Source organism: Pyxicephalus adspersus, chromosome 2 (assembly GCF_032062135.1).
Source record: "Pyxicephalus adspersus chromosome 2, UCB_Pads_2.0, whole genome shotgun sequence".
NCBI classification, from domain to species: Eukaryota; Metazoa; Chordata; class Amphibia; order Anura; family Pyxicephalidae; genus Pyxicephalus; species Pyxicephalus adspersus.
This window is the reverse complement of record NC_092859.1, coordinates 78,783,240-78,806,143: the sequence shown is the minus strand read 5'-3', so window position 1 is coordinate 78,806,143 and position 22,904 is coordinate 78,783,240. Positions and strand designations below refer to the sequence as shown.

General features: G+C 36.8%; 1 protein-coding gene across 3 annotated transcripts in view; it reads right to left on the bottom strand.

Moving 5' to 3' along the window:
- LOC140323816 (dynein axonemal heavy chain 3-like) overlaps positions 1–21,945 on the bottom strand; it is a 182,402-nt gene extending 160,457 nt beyond the window's left edge. For all 3 annotated transcript variants that reach the window (XM_072401191.1, XM_072401192.1, XM_072401193.1), the window contains exon 1: positions 21,803–21,945. The gene's annotated coding sequence lies outside the window, so the exon portion shown is untranslated. The remainder of the gene's footprint in view (positions 1–21,802) is intronic.
- Between the last annotated feature and the right edge of the window lie 959 nt (positions 21,946–22,904).

Sequence of the window (22,904 nt, the reverse complement as noted above, 5' to 3'; positions counted from 1 at the left end):
CATAAATCAATAGCAGAGGCGAGTCTACCTTCATTATTTGTGACAAATGTGGACAATTAATTATTGAAAAAAAAACAGAATCCACCAAAAATTGAATCCCAGCATCAAATCCTTCAAATATTAACCTTTTCCTAGAATTTAATATTTTTTGGCAACAAATATCATGTCAACAGCAAGTTCTCTCATCCATTTATGACAGGTTTCTGCCTATTGTTTCCAGAACAGATGTTATTTACTTGGTAATGCCCTCTATTTTGTCGCCCTTCTGCATGAATGATTCCGACTGTTCAGGGAGATGTGCGGAGGTATCCAAGCATATGTGCTAGCATCTGATAACCTGTTGGAGCTTGCTGGCTAAGTGTAAGAGTTAAAAGTTTGTGGTCCCTTGGGCATATCTAATACAGCATTGCAAATAAGAGTAGTAACATACAAAGTTCAGGAGCCCATAGAAATCCTTTTTGCAATTTTCAGCATTTAAAACAGTAAAACAATACCAGCTTTTGGTTATAACATATTTTCTTTTTCTGTTAGCTGTGTCTTCTAATGTTAGTAGTAGTCACTATAGCAGAGATCATTTGTTACTTATCTGTTAGTCCAAATTTTTAAAGGTCTGTTTGTTGTTGCTGTAACCTACGTAAAATGTGAAAACATAAAAGGCCATTCTCAATAAAACTGCAAAATACCAATGTGTAAAAGGTTACCTAAGCATAAAAATGTAATATTTTACAGCTTATAAGTACCTCGGTTTGGTAGATGTTTCAGTTTTAGCCATTTCTCCCCTTATTTTCACCTTGTGAACTATGCCAATACCCTACTTCTTATTTTCACTACGCCAATATCCTTCTTCTCGTGTAAAAGTGACAACATTTACTCACCATACTGTATCTATGGAGGAAGAATGTTGTCTCCCTAGAAAAAAGTAGTGGTTTGAGCTACAGAACACATCCACCCTTTTCTTTTCTATACCATGAGGGTAGGAGGTTTTTGTGTAGCCCACAGTGAGGACTAGGCCCTAATAAAAGTGCTGCACACACAGAAAGCAGATCAATTAGTTACTTTTTGTGGGGGGTTGTGCTTTTCTAAAAAGAAATAACAAAACATTTTAAATGTTTTTTATACCAAATCAAAGAGAAGCGAAAAAAGTTGGATTGTAATGGTCTAACCTTAGCAAACTGGATTCTGGCTTCTTGCCAAGGGTTTGAACTTTACTTCTTTCATAAACGCCAGGCTCTGAAGGACTGTGATATTACGTTAAAGACATGGTACCCATTGCACAAGTGTTGTAAAAAAGCCCAATTTATCCAGTGCAGTTTCATCAAAATTAGCTATTTAATTTGATGTCTATCTCAATGCAGAGCTAATTTTCATGTTGATATTTTCAAAATCAGTCAGATTAAAAAGAAATCCACTCTAATCTACAGGAGGGAATTTTTCCGGGGCAGTGGTAATGGCTGGATGACTCGTTCCATGAATTAAATTACATAATGTGAGCGATAATAAATATATCAGTGACATATTGGGAGGCCGGTCCAATAGAACACATTAATAATGAATGAACATAAGTGCTGTTACTGCATATTAAATAGGGTCTCAAGGATATAACAGTGTCAGAGATGGGGCCAGTTCCTAGAATTTGTTACAAATACTTTATTCAACTTACTCATTTGTATGTCTTCTACATACAATGCAGTGTTTTTCTAAAGAACATTGAACTATGTACATCAACTCTATATTTAGATGTGAAACTGTACCATGTATTTTCATCTAGCAAAAAGGAAAACAGGTAAATCCATGAATTATACTATTTTAAATGGCCTCTTTCCGCGGCTGGTAACCTGTCAGCCTCTCGAACACTAAAACTGCAGTGCAGGTTTTTAAAGAACCAGTGTCTGCACATTTGACAGCCATTTATTCCCAATGAAGTTGTCACAGGGAGACGATACCATGTAGTCTCTCCCAGGAGTCTCTCCCAGGAGAAAGTGGTTCATGCCATGTAGAAACGGTAAATGCACTACAACCTTTTCACCAGTCTGAACAAGTTATAAAAGATAATCGGTTGTGTTACACCACTCTAATGCCTTGTATCAAGGTTTAAAAAAATTGTGTATGTTATCCAATATTACTGGTATAAGGGCTAGGCTGTATGTGAAGCAGAATGTACAGCACAACCCCTAGGGTTACTTGTGACCATAGCTATAAAAGCAGTAGTTTTGGCAGGTTGCCAGTCTGTAGTATTTTGGTGCATGTTAACACAATGCCCAGGAGTAAAGACATCAGCAAAGAAGCAATTTTTGCTGCCCACCAATCTAGGAGGGGTTATAAGACCATTCTGAACAATTCTTAAGTACATCATTCCAAAGTGAGAAGAATTATTCACAAGTGAAAAACATTCAAGACAGTTGCCAATTTTCTCAGGAGTGGACACTGCAGCGACCTGATACTAAGGTTCAGCTCCTTAGAGAAGTTGCAAAAAAAAAAAAATAAAGCTACATCTCAGATCTACATCAAGAAGACAAGACTAAAAAGAAAGGAATAAAGGTATTGCAATGGCCTAACCAAAGTCCAGACCTCAACCCAATCAAAATGCTGTGGTGAAACCTGTTTATACACAAATACCCACAGACCTAAATGAACTGAAGCAATGTTGAAGAGAAAAAGGAGCCTACATTCTTCCACGATGATAGATATTACTGATAAAGTAATACAAAAATGATCACTTTAAGTTAGTCCTGCTAAAGGTTTTACAAGCCAATAAACTGTGGGTTGTTCCTAGCTTTTTTACACATAGTTATGCTAGTTAGGTCTAAGTAAAATAATTTTAGAACCTGTAAAGCACTAGATGATTGGATGATGTCCTGATACAAAAAAAAACTTAAATTGAAGGCAGGTGTACTTTTTTCACATGACTTTTATTTGATTCTTTTTTTGATTTATTTTTGTTCTTTCCATTTTTCAAACAGATGAGAGACCTAATAGACCAAGGTCATAAAAATTTATATAGAGAGAGCATTTATTTCTTATACTTTTAGTGTTAAGTCCATTAAGCTCTATCTGGTTTTGTGTTATTATAAAGTTGTGTGGATTTCAGAATAATTTGTACATTATTTGTCCTATTTTTAATGCTTTCCCTGTACACATGTAAGGAACTTACCCGCCCTGCGAGCCTGCGGTGTCCCTGGGGTTCCCAGCCACAGAGGGAGACCCCTCAGTAGCAAGCAGCATAACCAAGGCTGCTCCTCTGCTCACAGCTTGTCTGTCTCTGCAGGCGGAGGGATCCGCCCTGGACTAATTACGGATCAGCCAGGCAGCAGCCCTTGCATCCCTTTGAATGTGGTTCCTGCTCCCAGCACTGTGCAAGTGCAAAGTAGTGCACGTCCTAGGGGTACTGTGGGAAGAGGTGCGCGTGTTACCATGCGTCCCTCTTGTACCCCCCGAGGGCGTGGCACTCGGCTGCTTCGCCCCAGGGCGGGACATAGTTAGTTTGAATTCCCTGCGGCCAATCAGCTGCAGGGGATTTACTCAGTCTCCCATCAGACAGTGCCAGGTGGCGCAAGGTGATTGGTCATCCTGGCTATTTAAGGAGAGCCTGTCCATTGCCCGCTATAGCCTCTGTTACCACAGTGTGCTTGGGTGTGTCTTTGTGTGTTTAAAACTTCTGCTTGTCATCTCCTCAGTGACCGGGTCTGAACCTAACTCTGATTGAACTCTGCCAGCCCTGACCTCGGATTGTTATTGACCATTCTGCCTGCTGCCTGCCCTGACCTCGGATTGTTACTGACCTGCTTTTGCCTTATCCTTCTGTACCTTGCTTGATTGGACTTAACCCTTGCTGTGCTGTACCATTCTGAATAAACCTTATTCAAGGATATCTGGAGTCGGTAGTGGTTTGTGTGCCCAGGCGCATTACAACACGTGTCTGTATGTATGACTGTTTTGTTATGCCTGCTTTATTTGCACAGCAGCACTTTAGGTGTTCATCTTTTTATCTTATTATATTTGCTGTTCTTTGGTACAGCACATTTTAAGTATTCCCCCTAGCTTTTTTTCTGCAGCTCTTGTTTTGTTGTTGTTCCGCTTTTGATTTTTATTTATATGATTCTTCCCTGCTGTTGACCTGATGTTATAAAGTGTTCTCCTCCACAACCTACTGACAGCAGAAAAAGGCCATGAGTGAAAATACAACTGAAGATCATTTAGATTTCAGAATGATGTACCCCTGGAAAGTTGTCTTTTTAGTTTGGTTTCTAGGCTTTGGGTTAGCCTTGTGTTATCTTTAAGCAATTGAAATACTTGTTAAAAACCTATTGAAACATTAGAATCTGTAATACCTAAAATGCTGCTTCAATGTTTGAACATTTGTTGTTAAACAGGGTCTTCATTTGTTACATTTTATCTTAAATAGAATAGTGGATAAAAGTCAAGACAAACCTGAATTTAAAAAACTAGTATTTCAAACATTTCAAATACATTAGCTGTGTTTCTATGGGAGTGTAATTTTTTGCCTTCTTTAATTTATTTACGTTTTATTTATTGGAGTGTGTCTGCTATAAATATTTGTACTGTCTCAGGATATATGGAACCTGTGGCCTGAGCTCTCCAGAAACTCACATGGCTAAGCTTAGTGATTAAGAGTCTAGGCATACTGATACTGGGAAACACATCTCACGATATGAAAAGATATTGCATTATAGTACTAGATCTCGCACAATTTGGCCACATTTAGGGCAAAATCAGTAAAGCAAACTCACAAAGTTTTTTACTTACATATGCACATTCTATGCAGTTGTGCAGTGGTGCAAAACCGACATCTCCCATAGACCTTTGTGCTTGCTCCCTCTGTACCAAGCAGGGCTAAGAGGGTTGCAATGCTTTACCTATGAGTTAGGCTGTGTCAACATAAAATCCCATAATCGAATGGTAGCTGCACAGCCTACATGGTGACATTGGTGTGGAAATTAGATATATGATTAATGTATTAAATACATAATATAATTAATATTGTAATATATTAGAATTGTTACCATTTTCCAGGAAGCCTTTTGCATGCCTTACTGGCTGAATGAACAGAAATGTTTGGCACAAAATCAGTAGCTAAAATAATAAACACTAGTTACCTAAATCTGCATTACTTTCTATTTTACAACGCTTCATATGGAAGTGTACATTTAAAATAAAAAATGAGAGATAGTAGGTTGTTTATTACAGAAGGGACAAGCAATATCTCTTCTGCAATAAACAAACTCATCTGAGTATTCACAATCTTTTCTGAAATGCGCATTTGCAGCACTGTGCAATGCAAGGTATCCTGGGATGCCCCCCGGTTGCCATCGATAAATTATTCTGTTGGGAATGTTCCATCTTTCCAGCCTGGCCAATCAAGAGGGCCAAAAATCTGAACCTGGAAGAAGACCGGATAAATAAAGTATTGCTGGTTCCAGAGTGAGAAGAAATAAGTGTACTTATTGGGAACATGCATATTTATCTATTGCCTGTCCTTTCTACAATAAAAAAATGCCTGCTCCTAATGTTTTATTTTTAATGTTTAATTTTACATTTTGTCTTTATGTGTACTTTAGAGAAGCAGATTGGTGATAATAAATCAATTGCTGTAAAAAGTTTCTGCTTGAAGGTTGTAACGTACTATTCGACTAACGTTAATTGTTAGTTTTAGGTTTGGCAAGTTGCTATATTTATTAAAGTTGTTGCAAAGCTGTGAAATGAGAAACTTCTAAATCTTCCAAACAAGTTGCCTGCAGATGTAATAAACTATAATTTGCTATAAGAAACAGTTATCCTCAAGCTTTCTACAATAATTATTTGCCAGTTAAACAGTTTTATTGTAATTCTACAGTGTCCATAGTATAATACTATAGCACAACATTTCTACTGAGTTTAAATAGAACATATAAAACTACTTATACACTGTTACTTTGGAACTGATGAAACTACCAACATAGAAAGCTAATTCCATGATCAGATCACCAAGTCAGTGGTGTTTGCTGATATATCGTGGTCCATCCTGTACCGTGAACTTTGCTGTATTCAAAAAACATTGGTAACATTACAAGTTACCCATCGTATTATCTGCCCAAACTTCCACAACAATGTTTACCTTTACTGGGTTTCCCTGCAAAAGCTCCAAGTATTTTATCCATAAATTCTCCTTTCTTCCTGAAGATAATTGCATGGACCTCCCCAACTCTTTTATCAATATGGACAAAATATGGACATTTATTAGGACATATGGTTCCCAAACAGATACTAGTGCCCAAAAAGGAAGCATAATAAATACTAAAATAGTACATGATGAGTTTGTTGAATTACAGTTCGTTAGAAAAAGTGCTTTATATTATTTTCTATATAACCCGAGTGAGCATATGAACAAACAACCTTTTGCTTCCATTTGCAACATATCTGGAGGAAATCTATGTTGTATTTTTACTGTTGTCTGTTAATATATGATAATTATTTTACCTTACATTATGTTTGTTCTCAAATAACAAATTATTATTTTTTTTATTATTATTACACAGTATTTATATAGCGCCAACATATTACGCAGCGCTGTACAAAGTCCATTCTCATATCACTTATCAATTATCTGTTCAGATATAAAGTAAAATCTGTAGAGATCATTCTAGAGAACACACAGCTAATAAAAGCTGAACAAACATGCCTCCTTTCAATATTTAGGTATAATCTGCATAATATGTTGTCACTATATAAATACAGTTTATTAATAATAATAATAACAATTAGAAAGCTTCTTTTACTACTTGCCATAGTTTCAAAAAGTGTTGAAAGAAACCTTTTCTGAGAAAATAAAATAACACTGATCAACAAACATTTTCTTGCCAAACAGCTTAAAGTCATTTTAGGTTATGTTTGATGCACAGATTCCAAATATGGTATTGGTTTTGCTAGATTGACTCTAGTTTTTTAAATAATGACCTACATAATAATCTCATAGAAAACTAATGAAACTGAAAATTAAGCAAAATTAAACTAGATAAGCCTACGTATACAAAATTTAATTTTTGAAATACTTAACGTCAATATATTCTATAATCAGTATATTTACAGAACTAATCACAAAGAAGTCATTGAAAAACTCAGTTTGTATGATTTCCTTTTATGCTGATGTTTGGGACAATCATGTTGAAGGCTCTTCTTCCATCACCTTTATATCTTGATGGAACCTCTCCCCTTGTTCCTCACTGAAATTGCCAAGGTTTTCTAGAAATTTTAGAAAATGGCTATGGAGATAATTTTTAGGACATTTTTAAAGTTTAGAAGGAAGTTTTTTACCAGTTCTTCATAGTTTTGTGCTTTATGGTTATCCATGAAATTCTTGACAACCATGACATGACACCCAACTTTATGTGTAGTGGAGGGAGAATGATTTTTCTTTGTCAACCATTGGCTCGTTAATGATGTTCACTGCACCTTTTTTCATGTCTTCCCTTGGAGGCCATGTCACTTTTTTCCAGTGATCCTGGTTTGCTTTACTATCCCGCAAGCAGATGAAACATGGGTACTTTGTGTATCCACTTTGCTTTTCAAGTAGGAATTTCACCATTTTTAAATCCACACATATTGGTGTTCATGATAGCAAAGATTTTGTAAAACCATTTTGATATTTTCATATTCTTCCTTAAATTTTGTTGAGTGACCAATTGGAATTGATGCATAGCAGTTGCCAGTTTGCCGTAAAACAGATTTCAAACTTGGAGTGAAACTGTCCATGAAAAGCCACCAGTCTTCTGCTTGGTATTCTAGTACTCCCAAATTGTCCTATAAACTGGTATTTTAACCTCCTGAGCGGTTCATTTCTGTCTGAATTTATATGTCTAAAAGCAGTACATGAAAATTTATTTTACATTGTAGGCCTGTAATTCTTAGGCATAACTCACTGGAATATGTATAAACAAGAATTTAAGTATAATAAAGTTTGAAACACAAAATCATGTCAAAATAATAAATAACATTTAACAATAAACTTTAAATAAAAAACACAAAAATCTGACATTTATCTGATCATCTGATCATTTATCTCATAAACTAATAAACACCCCTGGTGTGGTATATTTTAAAACAAGGGACAGCACAATCCAGGCAGTAGAACCGAGTTTCTTTTCTAACTTTTTTCCCGTCGTCATCCTGCTTAGAGCATCACACCACGCACATTTTTGTTGGCGCTTCCTTTCTTGCGCTTGGTGGTATACCGTCCATAAAGTGACGACCAGTCAAGTGTTTTGTGTTCACCACTGTAGTAGCACGGTGTCCAACTCGACCTGTATCCATTTCTGCTGTTTGGTGATTCAAACATATGGCCTCACAAAAAGGCCAAAATATTGTATGCGGTCCACAAACACTGTTCCACAAGAAGTCTGAAGATTTTTTTGTAATTTTTTTTGTAATATTTCTCTGTTGCTTTCTAATGGCCATCGGCTGGCCGGCTCTGTTAACACCTCCCATGGTGCTATTGTAATCCAAGACAACCTGTGGTTTGAGGATCCCTTTCCCACATCTTGTTTTTGTCATAACAAAGGCGGTGGTATGCACGGTGCTCAAAAGGCTGACATCCTTCTTGTCAACAGGCAACTATTTCCCCAGTCTTCAGCTTCTGTTTGGCAAACATGGATAGCAATTTGCACCGGTTAGCCCTAACAGGTCCATAAGCATCCATTTTATGCATGATCAGAAACTCGAATACTTCAGGGGAGCTGTAAAAATTGTCTGTAGTGACACAATATCACAATGGCTCAATAAGTGACAGTACAGATGATGTTGCCACTCCATAGCTGCTGAATCTGGGGCTAAATTTTGTGCCTGTCCTAGTGTAAATTAGAGAGTTACAAATGTACCCTGTTGATGAATCACACAGCATAAATGATTTGACACCGAACCATGCTCTCTTGGATGCTATGTATTGCACCCAGCTGAGCCTCCCTTGTAGGCCATTAGACTTTCGTCTATGCTTATTTCTCTTTGTGGCACATAGCTGTTTCTGAAGTTATCCAGGATCATCTGATAGACCTCCCAATTTTTTTTAGCGTAGGTGCAGGATGAATGGTCTTATCGAATGTGTCATTATTGGAGAAATGTAGGTACTTCATGATGAAGCCAAAACTATATTCAGACATGACTCTGCCAGATAATGGAGTAGCAATTAGTCTATTCGTGGACCAATACTACTTCTGCAGGGGTTTCCCCACCACTCCCTGCAAAATAATTAGCCCCAGAAAAAGCCAGATGTCCTTTTCAGTGACAGGTTCCCATTTCCTGCTTCTGGAAAACCTGGTGTATTAGGCAGCTAATTGTTGCTCGGCTTATCTGTTAGTTTCCTCAACAATTTTCTGAATGACTTTGTCATTTAGAAATAACTCTAGGTATGCCAAGGGGTTTTGTTCCACATCTACCTTCAGGCCAGGCTCCCCAGTAAATGGGAATCTTGGGAGCACTGACTGACCCTGACTGATGTCAATTGAGCGCGAATATCACTAACCTCAGTGACAGAATCTTCTCTGTCACTTTCGGTGTCCGATGACAAGTCTCCAGGTCAATCACTGTTGCTGGACTGCAATAGCAATTTCTAATTACTCTCACTTACACCTTTTGGAAGCCATGGCAGAGGTCAGATCTGGTGGCAGGTAGAGACATTGTCAGAATCCAGGCAGAGGTCAGGGCAGATGGCAGTCAATGACATAGTCAGAATCTAGCAGAGGTCAGTGCAGGCAGAGACGTAGCCAGAATCCAGGCAGAGGTCAGGGCAGGTGGCAGGCAGAGACAGGGTCAGAATTCAGGCAGAGGTCAGGCAGGCCGCAGGCAGAGACATGTTTGAAGGTCAGGCAGGCGGCAGGCAGAGACGTGGTCAGAATCCAGGCGGAGGTCAGGCAGATGGCAGGCAGAGAAGTGGTCAAAGGTCAGGCAGAGGTCAGGGCAGACGGCAGGCAGAGAAGTGGTCAAAAGGTCAGGCAGAGGTTAGTAATTAAATGTAATGGCAGATAGGTATGGCACTGTAACACTGTAACACTTACTCCAACGATCAAAAAGATACTGGCTACTTTGTATTGGATTCATTACAGTTATTTTGTATTGAATCCAATACAAATAAATTTAAAATTCCTGCAACACCTCAGACACACGCACCAATGTCACCATGAACTCCCCGGTGACTCATCAGATGCAGAGAACGCCGGCCGGGGGAAGGATGAAGGAGGACGCCGGTGGATCAGGTAACATTTATTTTACTATTGTATTTCACCTTTTCAGCTACCCCGAGTGTGACTTGGGGTTACTGTTTTCAGCATCTTTTTCTTACCCCGAGTCACACTCGGGGTTACCGCTGGGGAGATTAACTTCTGGTCTCAGACAGTTCTTTTCTTTTAGCTTGGATGCTAGAAGTTCAGATGCTTGTTTTGACAGACTTAGGTCACGTAATAAATCACTGAGCTCTTCTTGGGAGAACTGCTGGTTTGATGAAACACTTCCCTCATATTCACTTCCACTGCTAACTCCTGGATTACACTCCAACCCCGGTATATCCTCCATGTTGGATACAGGAATATCAGGGAGTGTACTGACTGGTATGGGAACATCAGCACCATGCGGCACAGGTTGTCTTGCTGATTCCAAATCAGGGTACTCCCACTTGTTTTTCTTAACGATTGAAACCTTTTACATTCACAGCACAAAAATAACAGTCATTATGATGATTTTTGGGCTCTTGCCATACCATAGGTACACCAAATTTCAAACTTTTCTGAAGCAGATACTATACACAAGTTTTGCATACCATATGGGGAGCCCAATATTTATCTTGGTCCCCCAGTTAAATACCAAAATTTGCAAGATATGCTTGTTTCACAAATTCTGTAATGTTTCTTCTCTATTTTTGTTGAGAATATTCATATCAAATGTAGCAAAATACTTCATATTTCTGTGTAAAAAGAAAATGTATGAATAAAAAGTAGGCAAATGAAAGTTTCATGAAAATAATGCTACATTTAATTTTTTTTGTTGAGCTGTATAATTATTTTATTGCTGACTTCTCATTCTGAAAATGCTAGTTACCTTATTGGTGTAGTAACCTCCCTGATTTAAAACTTTGGACCTGATTTATTAAAACCCCGAAAGACTGGTATAGATAGACTATCATAGGAGAACTTGGGTGATCCAGCAAACCTGAAACGTATTTCTTATTTGCTTTTGAATTTCATTCGCTATTAGTTGGCATATGTTTACAACCCTGGACTAGATTTCTTCCAGGTTTGCTGGATCACCCTAGTTCCCCAACAATAATCTATCCGTTAGAACTCTATGAAATCAGGCGCTTTGAGTCTCTATCTCATAAATGCATACAGATGATGGCGTAAAACTTTACCCCAACATCCCTAATCTGCACACATGTTCAGTGTGTATTGTGCGTAACTGTCTGAAGCAATTGGAATGGCAGGATGACCAGGGAACTGAATTTTTTTTTAGAATTTTGTCAGCAATGGCAGCTTTTCTATTTTTCTCACTAACCCCCCGAGTCTTGCCAATTACTACTACTTGCAAAGGCCCACTGCCCCAGTAACCACCAAATTTCAACACCTTTGTTTTAAATTAGAGCTAACTATTACATTGCTGTTTCTATTACTTCATACTGTACAGAGTATCAATACTTTCTTTATTTTAACAAACATTATTTTTAAAATACTTAATATTAACACATCAACCAAAATCTTTCCTGTAGGAGAAAATGATTTGTCACACCAGAAAATCCTTTATAATGTCAACTTTATTTGAAGTTTGACAATATCATAATGAATAGTAAAACAGTACTCATCTGAAAAGTTTGGAACAAAGTAACACTCATTAATAATTGGGAGGTTTTACCATTTAAGCAGACGAGTGGTAACAATTTGAGGGTCAAAAGTAATATTTTCTGCATCTCATTTTAGGTTTCTAGGGAATACGTCTGTCAAAACAAAGAATAGATATTGTCAGACTAACGCAGAAAGGCTTGACTGACAAAGTTTTCTTGAGTTGTGAGTGTATCCTATACGGTGTCAAGTTCAGTATATTCCAATTACCATCAAATGATGAAGTATAAGAACAGAAAAAGGGGGTTTTATCGTAGCAACTCAATCATTTCTTTAAAGAAAAACACACACATTTTGAGTAGTTACTGAACTTGAATTGCTGCTCTACATGAAGACATGACTTTTTACATGATTAAAGTATGTTAATCTTAACATCATCAAAATGGACTGCTTTTAGAACAGGGCTAAATCTGTAAAGCACAAATTTGTTGCAAATTTTAGTTGAAACTCTTGTTTAGATTTAGATAGCTTTAGGTTATAGATTAATTCAGACTCCCATGTGTTTATCTATTGCTTACTGTGTGGACACAAGGACAAACAGAGATGGTGAATCATCCCAATGGGGATAGAAGCAGCAAAAAAATATGTATATTGCTTTTTCAATGTATTGAACACTAAAAATTAAACAAATTTAAAAGTACTTATACTGTAAGGCAATGTATTGCTGAGAGCTGTAAACCATACTCACATGTTTTCAAATAATCATCCTACTGTGTGTTAAAAGAAAACCGTGGGTCACAAACCAGTGTGTATCCTCCTAGGGCTCCTAGGAATATGGAACCTGAATGAATATTGGTTTTAAACCCCCAATGTCCCAGGAAGGGTTGGTATTCCCAGAGTGCTCAGGTTTTCCACATTGACACAGGTTTTACCAAACAAGTTTTATCCCTGGCATTCTGATATATGAGGCAAGAGCAAAGTCTGTAAACCAATGGAGGCCTGATTAGGTGGTGTTTTGCAGACTGTTAAACAACTGTAAGTCAGAAATACATGGAATCTAAAAATAGGCTAAGGTCGTAACCAGGGTGGCAGCCTTACCAATGTGCTAACAAAGACCCTTTAGGCAATATACTAATGCATTGCGGCAGCTTTTAAACCTTTGTCATTTGTCATCCTGGTACCACTGGCACAGCAATTTATAAAACATTTCTCCAGCGGAGACCGAGTCTGCAGTAACAATTTGACAAATGTCCTAATCCAGCCCATGCTTTACTAAATTACAAAAAACAGTTTTGTCTTGATTCATTCAGAAAAGCAGAATGGCTTTTGAGACTTTTTTTCACCGTTCTTTTTGTGAGTGACAACTGGCTTGTATGCATTTTATGTGCTGTAGAATGCCACCACTGCTGACTTTTCTGTGGAAAATAGAAGCTCCCTTGTTTCCTGATTATCCAGTCAGTGACTGTAAATAATTTTGTGGATTAAAAACTCTTCTAATTTTACTTTTACCTTTTGTCTCATTTACTATTCTTGCACTCCAGTGTGATGTTCTTCCTCTGGCTCATGGCAACCAGAGTACTTCTGGGTTTTGCATAAAGAGCTGAAATCATGACCAATATGAAGACAGATCTCTTGATTAACACAGACATTAAAGGTATAGCATCAAATCATGCGGCATTTGAGCAATGCATTGCTACATTATTGTCTAGTTATTTTAATGTCTTCCTTGATCATCGTACCTTCATTATTTTGTTCACACTTCATAACTCCTGTACCTATTTCCCTGTTCTATTTTTGCCCTCCTTCCTGTGTTATCACTGCTTCTCTAGTTGCCAATTCCTGGTTGTTCCTGACTATACCTTTCCACCCAATATCCTGACCTTTGGCCTGTTCCTGACCCTGAAGATTTGTACTTACTTGCACTAGTGTGTAGGAAACCCGCAACTGCCACATTCATAGGTAAATTATATTTTCCCATAATGGAGGCTCAGGTGATTTCATTGTTTACATCACAAACGTCATCATTTTCCAATTGGCAACATTTTTCTGAAAATTAGGCAAATGTTTTGAAAGTATATGGCTGCTGATTTTCCATCAAAACACCTGAATGTGGTAGTGCCAACAAAATTTATGGGAAGGGGTCAGGGGTTGTGGGACAAAAATGCAAAAGCAAACTACTTTTTTCCATAAATGCAAGATCAAAAAGTCAGGAGAGCAAATGTCAGGAGAGCAAATGTTTAAAGCCACCCAGCGACTATATTTGAATTTAAAGAGGAACTATACTGAAAACTCAAAAAAAAAAAACACACACCTTCAATCCTGCAGGGCAGTTTGATCACTCTGGGGGTGTCCAGCATCGGGTCTTCGCTCCGGGTTTTTCATCCTACATCACCCGACCAAGGCACAAGATCGGGTGACGTAGGATAAAAAAAAATTCACTGACCTCACTGCGCATGCATGAGATCGACAAATTTTTCCCTTTGAGCAAAAAGGCTCCTTCTGTGCATGCCCGAGATGTTGGGGCATGTGAAGAAAAAGCGCCCAAGAGCCTCCTGGGATGCCTGACATAGGTATCCCAGGAGGCTTTGCCTAGGCAGTCGAGAACTAGGGCGTGGTGCTGCACCCTTTTTTTTTTAAACAAAAAAAACAAAAAAAAAACAGAATTTTTACTGACATAAAAGGGTTCTCTACCATTTTATGTAAAGTGAACACTCTGAGTTTAGGTACGCTTTAATGTGAAGCTGTTTTTTGTCAACTATCAGCATTTCCTAAATACTTTAGAATCCCATACTAAATGCTTAATATGCATAGTCTGTACAAAGTGACAAATGCTTTATATGGTGTCCTTGGCTACTGTTGGAATGCTTCTGGTATTTCAATTGAAAAAGAACGCAGGGAACAAACCATTATACATTTATCATTGAATGCATACAAATAAACATACACAGTTGGCAAATGCGATTGCATTTATACACAGTATTTACATAGTTACATGTAAAGTTAAAAAGATAGACATTCTTTAAGCTCAACCAACATTTTCACATTTTTTTCAAAACATAAACTCAATTCATACTATGTGGGTGTTATGTAGATCAATTGGCTTTCACAGGAGATTACCTTGCACGTCATCATTATATGCAAGGAAATAAAAAAAAAAAAACAAAAACGATTAATTAGAGACATAACTTCTTAAGGTAATCTTCTCCTAATGAGTTGGGGTAGGCAGGCATATTTCCTTTTTATTGCGGTCAAGTGATTTAGATTAGTAGGATTATACACTAAAGCAGTACAAGGAGCAATGTATTATTGTAATGGCCGTTGCCACCAGGGTTGTGGAAGGTATATATCTCACCAAGGTTTCTCACCTAGACATTGGGCCTGATTTACTAAAGCTGGGTGATCCTCAAGCCTGGACCAGAATTCATAAAAATAATTTGCTATTAGATGGCAAATGTTATCAGTCCTAGACCAGATCTGTTCCAAGTTTGCCAGGTTACTCATGTTCTCCTATGACAGTCTATTTTCTCCAGTCTTGGGGAGTTTTAGTAAATCAGGGCTATGGTGAGGGATGCAGAATTTGTATCTACTATGCAGACGACAAACTTTTTTTTTTCTCCAATCTTATAAAGTTCCAGTCTGGATATTAGATGAGATCAAACCCCCAGGTTTGGAGGGTCCTTATGGAAAGTCTCCCTTTGACCCTGCAGTGCTTCTTCCTGATTCGCATCTGCTTCGAGGTAGGGTCATGGCTCCCAAAGTGGGGCCTACCAGCTCTGCTACAGCCTCCTACCCCCCCCCCCCTTCCCCTCCTTACCCAATGTCTGAAGCCTCTAGTAGTGTGGGCAACAAAGTCAGAACCCTACCTCCTGCCTTACAGATCCCCACTCCACCCATCCCCATGACAGACTGAATACATAGGGTTTACCCTGCCCAGATCCTGCACACAGGTCCTACCAATAAAGCTCCCCACCACTAAAGCTAAGTAAAACTTCTTGACATCAAGACGAAGATGCATTGAATCATGATATAGATCAGCTAGACAAATGACCACACTGATGGAACACAGGGTAAAAGCTTTGGAAACATATATTTCTACTATTGAAATGTGGCTTCTCACAATGAAACAAACTTAAAATGTACATGAGTTTAAAGAATAATGGTAATGGTAATTGTAAAGCTATGGTTTTGAGCTCTCTTACACTATTCTGTACACTCCAATTCTTCCTCCATTTCCATATTTACCTATACCTTGCTGATTTAACTGCCTTGGTAAACCCCAAACAAACACCCCTTCAAAAAACAATCTGAATATTTACCTACAATGGAAACGAATCATAAAGATCATTCAAAAGGATTTTTTTTTATAAACATCTCAAGCATCGGCTTGGTGATAAGGGATTTTATGTGGTGTCTATTGAAGCGTGCAGATATATAAGAAGAAATAGAAGAATATAGGAAACAGAAACGTAAAAAAAAAAACATTCCACATATCTTTATAAGTGTAAATATTTTATTAAAAAAAATTTTTTTTTCTATTTTTTTAATTGATACCTCATCATGAAATGAGTAACTATTATGACTTTGAAAGACATCGTAGACGCTGTTCTGTAAATGTGTCTAGTAATACCAATGAGTGTTTGACAGATGTAATCTAGCCTCATAACCACCTAATATAAAACTGTTGAACTTTAAAATATTGATAACTTGGACCCTCCACTATGTATTAAATATCACACTAACATTTACATATATTTTTTGCATTTATGGCTTGTGCATAATACAGCCAGCCATATGGTGACATTTCTTTTTATTATTGATATCCTCCTGTTCTTTCATTGTACACATTAGAAAATGATTATCGTATTTCACAGGTGCTTGCTTTGCGCACTTATCATCATTAGCAGTAAAACACACTTATTTCTAAGGTTCTACATTCATTTTTGGGTTTTGCTGGAAATATGAATAAAAGCCTTATGAGATTCGGTTCTATTCCCACTCCAGTGGATGAAAACTTTGACATTATAGGCTGGACAGTGAATATTTTATACTTTTTGTTTAAATGACAAAAACTAAATGGAAAGCAGAAAAGTTGAAGTATAAACATAATAAAACCCACAGACCATGAGACAAGGACAAGCCATAATTTTTATAAAATGCCAGATACAGCTGTTAAACTATCCTCTACGAGAACAGAAGGACGCGTCTGCAGAAGCATAAAAATCATATTAACAGTTCCAGGCACAGCCAAGATTTTCCTCTTAAATTATCGGGCTTATAGTTTTTATGCAGAAAGGTCTTCAAATGAGCCAACAAAAGGTTGCTGTTCATTTGCTTTTATTGTGTTTACTACTCAAGTTGTTTGAGTATTTTCTTCTTTAATTTTTCAAGAATAAAATTTAGAAAGGTTCAAGGAGTTTTGGAATTTATGCAAATAAATGGTTTGTAGAATATAATTAGATTTTTTACTAAGCCATGATAATGAATAAATATAAACAATAGGAACTGCAAAGAATTGTATGTAAAAAATATTTAAAAGAATGCGACCATTTGCAAAAAGGTAAAAAAAATCTATATCACTGGTTTCGTACATTTTGTGATCGCCATGTTTTCAGCTTCTGTGAGGGTCTAAGTGAAGATTTGCCATTTTGTAGTGATGTTGCATTTGTGCACTGCCAAATCTGTTAATGTACAGACCACAGAACAAAGTCTCTGAAAAAGATTGGCCCTGGGCTTCTAGTCATGTGACTGGATACTTTTCTCAAAGAGTCTAACTCAGGACCAAATAAGGGGCAGGCTTGGGACAAATACATGGTAAAAACTGTGTAGTTAAACTGTTTTTTTTTTTTAAGTTTCTGTTTTTTTTTTGTTTGTTTTTTGCATGTAAGTTTTTCTTTACCAAGTACACAATCAACATTTCATATAGTCATTTCCATATAAAACAAATGGGTGAAACAATTTAGACAAAAAAATATGTGACACACTACTATAATAGTAATGTGAAGTTGGAATCAGAGGAGAAGCATATTGCAGTCAGTCAGTGAAGTGTTTCAACCAGTTTAGATGCCCCTGTGAAAAGTCTTCGCATGTACAAAATTACCCGATCAAAGTAGTTTTTGGGACTTTAAAAGAACTATTAAAACTCAAAATATTAGAAATTGTTCCATTAGATTTGTTATAAATGAGGCCCTCATCAGCCCATAGTCAGGCTTAACCTGAAGTACAAAAAATGGCCCGCTGTGTCGTCTACATTCATTCATGTCAAAGGCCATAAAACTATTAAAAATGATTGTCATGAATATGAATCAATGAAGTCAGATGTACAGCCAGAATGCTAAGTGTGTATATAAGTGTGTAAATAAATTTATGGACAAACTTCCAACAAATTTCTTGTTCTGGTGTTCCTGATTTTAAAGTGGTTTTTGTAGTGTTTTCTGGGTACATTACATTTACCTTACTCTCCACATACTAGCGTGGCAGAGAAGCTACTTGTTGCTCTTTCCTAGAAATCAATGAGAACTATTTACAGTCAGTGACAGGTAAGAAGTTTACTAAAGGGGGAATTTGACACGGCCTGCTTAATCTAGAACATTGTAAATGGCTCCTAAAGACAAAAAAACTATAGCCTGTCAAATGACTGTTCATGTAAGGTTGGAGAGATCATTGATCAACTGAAATGAAGCAATGGTCACACATTACATGAAAGTGTACAAAAAGGGCTTTCTTTGTTATGCATATTTATAACATTTTCAGAATTGTTCTTGAATAAATAAATAATTCACTTTTCACTGTATGATCCATGGTGATTACACATAATGAATATACATAAGGCACAAGTTTAACTAAACTCATTTGTTATTTAACAGGAAAGCTTAGAGTCTTTATCAGGGTTTATTTCCATCTACGCCCATACTAGATATGAATGTGACTTCTTACCAATGGGAACACAACAAAACCCACACTTTTTGAAGAGTGAGGAAAAGTTAGACATTTTTAGACATAGTTTGTCTATACCTTCCTATCCCAAGGTCAACTGTACCCCAATTTCTTATGCAGGGTCACAAGGACAAAAAGTAGGGAAAATGTTAAAAAAAAACAAAAAATCGAAAGAACATAAAGAAACTAAAATAATTGCTATAGTTAGGCTTTAAGGTTTGGATGTAATATCTTTTGAAGTTAGTGGACTCATGTTATACAATTAGCGAGCAATTTGATACCCCAGTTTAACATAGAATAAAGGTAAAGTGTTGATTTCTTCACTCTGATGAACTAAAAGGGTTTAGTAGTTCTCCATTCAACAATATTAATCGTGTGCACTAGGACTGATCATGGACCAAATAAAAACCAGTAGACATGAGGATAATTTGTACATTGTACATGTACATTGTAAAACTAGTCATATAGTATAAAGCTTTGCAAATGTATTTGAGCACTTAGGCATAACCAGTAAAATTGCATTTATCTCTAATAAAACTAAACAACCATCAGAAGTCTTCAATCACAAAATCTGAATAAAGGCCTGTTTAGTGCCTACTGGACTACTGAGTCACTCCTAACTAAACAAAATGTTTCTATTCCTAATGGGTTCCACCCGTATCAATCAAAATGTTAGAACCAAGGCATTTAGGATACAGACAGTAAAAAGCATACAGTATTGGTATGGTATAGCATCATAAAAAAAGCACTTAACAGAAAAAAAAATTGTGACATTCACAACCATTTGTTTGTATTTCATAGAAAATGAGAAGGTAAATGCCTCCTTGTGATTTGCTTGTAGGAAAAAGGGGCAGAATAGTATAGAAGGTCTAGTAATCATTTACATAAAACATAGGGATGTTTGACAGTAATACAGTTAGGAAATAGAGAATGGAAGGACCAATAGGAAACCAAGAAATAGGATTGTTTAGGAGGATGAGAGAAAAGGGGAAGAGGTAGAGAGATGAAGGTAGAGGAGCATGGGTTTGCCTTCTGAATTAAAGATGGTAGATCCTATGTGTCTTTTAAACTTAAGGAGCTCATAAGGGTCATCTAGGGCATGTGAGTAGTCATTTGATAGGATTGTAGGTTTGTTCTTATGTTGAATTTGTATGTAAGTCGGAACATATACATTATTTTAATAAATACAATTAGAACAGACGTTTGTCTCAACGTATTTTTAGGCAGCGTGGTGTCAGTTACTGTATAAAATCCCCACTGTAAGTTATTCACAAACAAAGCAAAAAAAAAAGACTTTATGAAGACTAGACATTCATTAATTTCTGGAGCAAGCTGTGCTTTGATGCAAACCACCCCTGCCCCCTATCAAGCCTCTTTCCTGCACACAAATGAGCAGGGAAGCCCGTTCTTATACAGGAGTCATATGTCGAATGTTCTTAACTCGGGGACTACCTGTACTGGGATTCCTCAGTTCTAGATGGTTATTTCTTACACATAAATAGTATTTTCCACTCAGAAGAAACATGGTAAGAGCCTTTAGATCTCTAAACTACAAAAAGGCTGCCTTCTACTTGGTTAGGGGTAATGTTGTGTGGTATACTTAAACTAGAAACTCACAATATATTTTCTCATTCTTTAGAACCATGTCATGCAGTAAAAGTTAGTCAATTCTAAATTAAGTTAGTCAATGTTAAACACTATTAAATTACTTTCTAAAACTTTCTGCCATGACTTGCTTAAATATACCCAAACAGAGGATTTTGGTTTTGAAAAGCAGTAAGGTATACAAGTTTGAATCTAAGTATCATTTTCACAACAGACCACAGAAATTACATATCTCTAAACCAGGTCCCATGACATTCATGTATTTTCAGTTTCTTCATATCATTACTGGAAAAAATACTAAAGACTTCTACCCAGTAATATAAAAAACAAGTACAAATAGTGTTACTGGAGCTGAGTTGTCTTGTAAAGTATTACATCAAACCAAGAGGTGTATTAACTGCTTTGATTACCCCAGAAATGGTTAAACAAGTAACACGACAGAAACTTGGTAAACATTTACTGCAGAAAAATATTTTTTTACAGTCTTACAGCATGACTCATTTAGATGCATCATCAATAGTCATGTGAAAAATATATTTGAACAACCATGCACTTAAATAACACTTCCAAAGCCTAAAAAATAATAAAAAATAATTCCATTTCAAAGAGTTTGTGTGACTTCAGTATAAAATTAGGTTCTTTCTGAGCAGAACAAGCATCTTCCTCAGGGTATCGTATAAGTTCTTTTCCAAATTGTTTTCCAATTCTAAAAGCGGTTTAAAGTCACTGCACTAAAAAGTCATTCCTTCAAGAACAATAAAGAAGTTTCTTTGAAGAAGCTGCTGGGACCCCCATAAGCCTGTAAATCTATAAAACACAGTCAGAAAAGAATAAAAGCAAAGGTGTCCCTACTCTACATTAACCCAATATCAAAAAGACAAACCTAGGCTGTTTACATGTGTGCCCCGCGCCTTGGAACCCAGCTACATTCACATCAATAATATTTATATGCAGCTTGGAAAATAAAGACACACATGCGATAAAGGTAGGTGATTCACATTTCTATCTCGTTCCCAGCTGTGGAAAACACCAGTTGGACACCTGAATGGCAACATTTAGGGAAAGAACTTGTTCCAGATGTATTGGCATTAAAAGTAATTCAAACTTTTTATTTAGCTCAACTTAACGGCACCTGATGGAATACTATGCTTCTGAGTGATTATGCTCTACCCAAGACTCGTTCAATTAACATTACAACAATATGCGCCTTTCCGCTCCCTCTCCCACCACATATTAAAAATGCAAGCCAATAATACCACCTGAAGCTAGAACGAAAGGTTAAACAGAGACGGTATTGCCATAAAATTGCCTGCAGATGATTACTGCATCTTTTCAAATGAACTAAACAATCTGTCATGCTCCCTTGCTGATATAAATGTGCTAAGCATCGTTACATTAATGATAATAGCAGATAAAAAAAATATGTATATATAGGTACATAAAAGGTTTCTTGCCTGCAAAGTGACCTTTTCAAGTCTATTCCAGCGGCAGATATAGTGGATCCTAATTACTGTTCAATATCCTTTGCCTCCAAGAACATTAATAATAATAAAAAAAGACATGGACAGTCGTCAACACATCTAATTTAGAGACTGAGATTTTTTTGAATCTAGTCATGTGTAGATGGTTTTAAAAAGGCAAAATGCCAGTCAGGAGATCCTATCAGGCTACTGGTAAAATACTGACAGCAGCACTACTAATCAATAAACAATGCAAAGAGCTGACAAGGAAAGATAAAAAAATAAAGGCTTTTCACTAGTTTGCAGTTTAAAGTCTTTTGTTGTGAAATTGTGCTGTTCAACTGAATTGCACTTAGTATTGTTCCATGAACATTCTAGCTGCTCTTTACAACACTGTCACAGCAAGGTTGTAGCTGGTTTCATTGTGATAAATCTTTATTTCCCTAAACAGTGTGTAATAAATAGTTTAATGTGTTGAACTATGTGCCCCAACAAACTTCACAAACATAGGGTAATACTGAGTTTGCATGACAAAAGATACAGAACCTCAGCTGCAATTTCATCTAAGACATTGTTTTAGTAAAAAGAACATTTCTGCATTTAAGCACTTTATTTATAGATGGCAGATTGTAATATGGGAAAGTAATGTGTTTTTGCCGAATGCCAGCATCCAGTTTAATATTACAATGTAAATTCACTCTAGCTACTACTATACTGTATCATAATCTGCATTTTCCATGCAGAAAACAGTAAGATCTGAATTTGTTTAGCCTTGATATAGCTAATTTTCCACTGCTTATACCTTAGCAAGGGCATCCTGAATACCAAAATAAAATAAAAAATCTGCAGTTAGTCTTCTCTGATGAGAAAGACTACTGTGAGCAAGAAACTGTGAGCCTACATCATATGTAACACATTCACTTTTTGTAACACATAGGGATCTATTTATAAAACAGGGAATCTGACATTCCTTCAAACATTCCCTGCCATTGAAACACATGGACCTTGAGGATTCCCCCATGAGGGAATGTCTGACTGCATGTTTTATAAATAGAGCCCATAGTAACTAATAGTTTGTCAAATTATTTGATTAGCT